General features: G+C 38.0%; 1 pseudogene; it reads right to left on the bottom strand.

Annotated features, from left to right (window-relative positions):
* Positions 1-202: 202 nt before the first annotated feature.
* Positions 203-1,944, bottom strand: LOC101120441 (T-complex protein 1 subunit zeta-like; annotated as a pseudogene).
* Between the last annotated feature and the right edge of the window lie 2,327 nt (positions 1,945-4,271).

Here is a 4,271-nt window from a genome sequence, read left to right on the forward strand (position 1 = left end):
AGCTTTCTTATCCATTCATCTGCTGATGGACATCTAGGTTGTTTCCATGTCCTGGCTATTATAAACAGTGCTGCGATGAACATTGGGGTACATGTGTCTCTTTCAATTCTGGTTTCCTCGGTGTGTATGCAATTTTAAAAATACTGTAATTATAATTTCAGAACTTCAGAATCTGAATAGGTGCCAGTGTTCTCTCCTTTTTTAATATGGGAAAAGAAAATCCTTTGAAGATCATTTGAAGCTTGGACCAAAATTCCATAGCTATATTATTAGGATCACTCTATAGTCTTCAGGATTCAGATACAAGGGAAGCTTCAATTCAACCTTTTAGAGAAGACATTCCAGCTCTCATGATCTCATCAACCAGGAGAATGTTGGTGGCAATCACAGTGCAGGAGTGAAGAAGCTGTTTCTTTACACAATAGTTATCCCGTATGCCTGCTTCTGCTGCTACCATTGGTTCACCAGTGTTCAAGTCCACACTGACAAGCTGACTGGATTCTGAATGTTCTGCTTGAACTTTAACTAGTGTTTCCTGAAGGTCAAAACCAGAGTTCTGAGCAAGAATCTTGTGAATAATGAGCAATGCATCAGCAAATGCTTAAACTCCAAGCTGGGCCCTACCCTTTACACTGGGCTTGTATTTAACCAGGCCTTCTGCCATTGCCACTTCACTGCACCAGCACCTGGGACTACACAGCTATCATCAATTGCATTTTTAATAGCCCTCAAGCCAACTGTTATTGCATCTTTGATTTGAGTAAGCATGTGCTTATTTGGTCCTTTGATCAATAATGTGACAGAGTGAGGATTGTTACATTTCTCAATAAAGGTGAACTTCTCTTCTCCCAATGTATATTCATAGATAAGTCCTACATGTCCCAATCAGGATTTAGGTCATCAAGAGGATTTAGGGCTATCCCACCACAAGCAAGAGTCAGCCTTTCCATGTTTCTCCTTTTAGCTCTGCACAGAGTTATTACGCCTTCTTTGGCAAGAGCATCTAAGGAAAAGGGATCAATTCCCTTTTGATTAATAACAGCAAAACCTTTATCTGAATTATCACAGACTTTCTTTTTCAGGTCGATTATTTTTTTAACTCTGTCTTCGATGAATTTCCTTTCAGCTTTCACTAATTTATCTCTCTCCTCTGCACTCTTGTAAATAAAGCCAGAATTCACTTCTGTTTTTTCATATTCTAATGACACATTGCATGTGAGGATGTATGCATCTTCTACTCTCTTCTTCATATCAGGATGCCGTGCCCCATGGTCCAAAATAAGACCTTTGATTAAGCTTGTAAATGTTTCAGATTTATGTTTCATCTCCATGAGCTCAACCATGAAGAAGTCAATAGGTTCATCTTGTTTTTTAATGGCCAAAATGGAGTCCACTACCGGCTCTGTTAAGACATCAGCAAGTTCAGCATGAACTTTAGTATGTAGAGATGTTCTGGCCATGTCTATAAGTGTTTCCCTGTCCATCTCTTTGCTTACTTTTACTTGTTCCAAAAATTGAAGTGCCTTTTCCTTTGCAGCTTCAAATCCTTCTGTAATTATTCTGGGATGAAGACCTTCAGAAATGTAGAGATCTGCCTGCTTCAGCAGCTCTCCAATGATGAGGACATTGGAAGTGGTACCATCACCAGTTATGTCATCCTGGGCTGTTGCTACTTTGGCTATTAAGAAGGCTGTTGGGTATTGCATTTGCATTTCATGAAGCGGCATATTTCCGTCTTTAGTGAGTTGATGTCTCCAGCACCAGAAACAAGCATCTTCATGGTGCCCTTAGGTACAGGTTGGTCCTCAGCACGTCCTGCAGCCCCTGGCCCATGGTGATGTTGACCACCAACACTGCCTGGGCTTGGGCCACCTCGGTTTTGGGGTTCAGGGTTTCACGGCCACCATAGCTGACCCAGCAGAGGAAGATAAGGGGATGTGGCATGGTGAAAAGTCTTGAGCCCAAATTTAGTTTACTTTAAAGCTGATAAAATAATGCAAGACAGACTGATGAGGAAGAAAAAACAGAAAATTATTTATATAAGCATGCAAAAAAAAAAAACCGTGACTAATAGTTACAATGTTAACAAGATAAGTTATTATGCAAAATTTTACACCGATAAACTTGGCTCCTTAGATGAAATGGTTGAACAGATTCCTAAGAAAATGTAATTTGACAGTGATATAAAAAGAAAAAAAAAAAGAACTTTATATTTCAAAACCTATTAAATAAAAGTTTTTTGATGAAAATTTCTGGCACAAAAGGATTCACTGTTTTAAACTTGTAGATGTTCTAAGCATTGTTCTATGCATTTTTTAATGACAAATATCAGTTTGGCCTCCAGACTCAAAGAAAGACTGAAAAGAGACAAAAGGAGATTGAAAAAGAGACAGATCACTCCAGTTTACTATGTAGCAGTTTCAACTAGCAAGGATACTTACACAGGAAGTTTTTCTTGGGCAGCCACAAGATCAGTCGGTCTCTGCACCCACCCACCAGAATCTTAAATGTTTTTACTGAGATCTAAACCGATGGAGGAGCCTGGTGGGCTGCAGTCCATGAGGTCGCTAAGAGTTGGACACGACTGAGGACTTCACTTTCACTTTTCACTTTCTTGCATTGGAGAAGGAAATGGCAACCCACTCCAGTATTCTTGCCTGGAGAATCCCAGGGACAGAGGAGCCTGGTGGGCTGACATCTATGGGGTCACACAGAGTTGGACATGACTGAAGCGACTTAGCAAACCAGGTTCAGTCACATACAGTCCATATGGTCTCAACAACACATTGCTTTCTTAAGGCTACTTCCTTAAAATGGCTCTGACTTTGGCAATGCTGGGTGACCTTACATTCCAAGGACAAGGGTAGGGGTGGGAGCTTCTGGATAGATCCAGCTCACAAGTCAACAGGTTGTCACATCCTCTCCACAACCTCCTCCAATAGCAAAATATCTTTTTTTTTTTTTTCTGTATTTCAGGAAACATAAAAATGAAAAGCATTATATTTTAATCTGGGAAGTGATCAAAACCTTTACATCAAAACCTAAAAACTAAGTTTAAAAATGAAACATTAAAAATATATCTAATAAAGATGGGAGAAAAATCTTAAACAAAATATTAATAACAGTCAAATATATAAATTGAACTGTTCCAGGAGTGCAAAGGAGATTTAATATAAAAAAAAAAATCTGCCAGGCTCTGCTTAGAATGCAGATATGTAGACTCTGGAAGCATCAGTATCATCATTTCCACTCTTAAAACAAAAGAAAATTCTGCAATTTTCAACAGCATGGATCTAATTGGAGGGATTATGTTAAGTGAAATAATCTTGATATTAAAGAAATATATAATGACTCACTGGAAAAAAAACCCTGATACTGGGAAAGATTGAAGGCAGGAGGAGAAGGGGATGACAGAGGATAAGATGGTTGGATGGCATCACTGACTCGATGGACATGAGTTTGAGCAAGCTCCAGGAGTTGGTGATGGACAGGGAAGCCTATTGTGCTGTAGTCTATGGGGTCACAAACAGTCACACATGACTCAGTGACTGAACTGAACTGTATGATTCTCACTTCTATGTGGAATCTAAAAAAAGTTAAATTCATGGAGCTAGAGAGTAGAACAATTATTACCAGGGGCCAAGAGATGGGAAAATGAGACATATTAGTCAAAGTGCATGAACATTAAATTATAAGATGGGTGAGTTCTAGACATTGCATAAAACATGGTGATTAGAGTTAATAATATGGTATTGTATATTTGAAATTTGTTAAGAAAGCATATCTTAATTGTTCTCACTATATAAAATGCAACAATGTGAGGTGATAGCCTTATTGTGACAGTCATTTCCAAATATATACATATATAAATTCATCATGTTATATACTTTAAGCATATACAATTTTGCCAATTATATACCAATAAAGTTGGTAAAAATAAACCAAATCAAATAAAAATAGATAATTTCTAAAATAACAAATTACCTTGAACTTATGAAACTTAAAAGCCTAGGTCACAGGGCAACCAGCAAATGAGAAATCTAAGGAAAATAGGTGCCTATAAGGAAAGGCAGAATTCAAACTCTTGCCTACATGGAGCAATTATTGGTTTACTATTACTTGTAAGAACAATTTTATCTTGGAAATTGCTAAAAGCTGACTGAATGAACATCAGGATATGGAACTCCTTGGACGTATAAACACAAGAAAAAATGGCATTCACTCAGGGCTACTAGACATCGTATTAAAAAGCAGACATTACTTTGCCAACA

This window comes from Ovis aries, chromosome 16 (genome assembly GCF_016772045.2).
Source record: "Ovis aries strain OAR_USU_Benz2616 breed Rambouillet chromosome 16, ARS-UI_Ramb_v3.0, whole genome shotgun sequence".
In the NCBI taxonomy this organism is placed as follows: domain Eukaryota; kingdom Metazoa; phylum Chordata; class Mammalia; order Artiodactyla; family Bovidae; genus Ovis; species Ovis aries.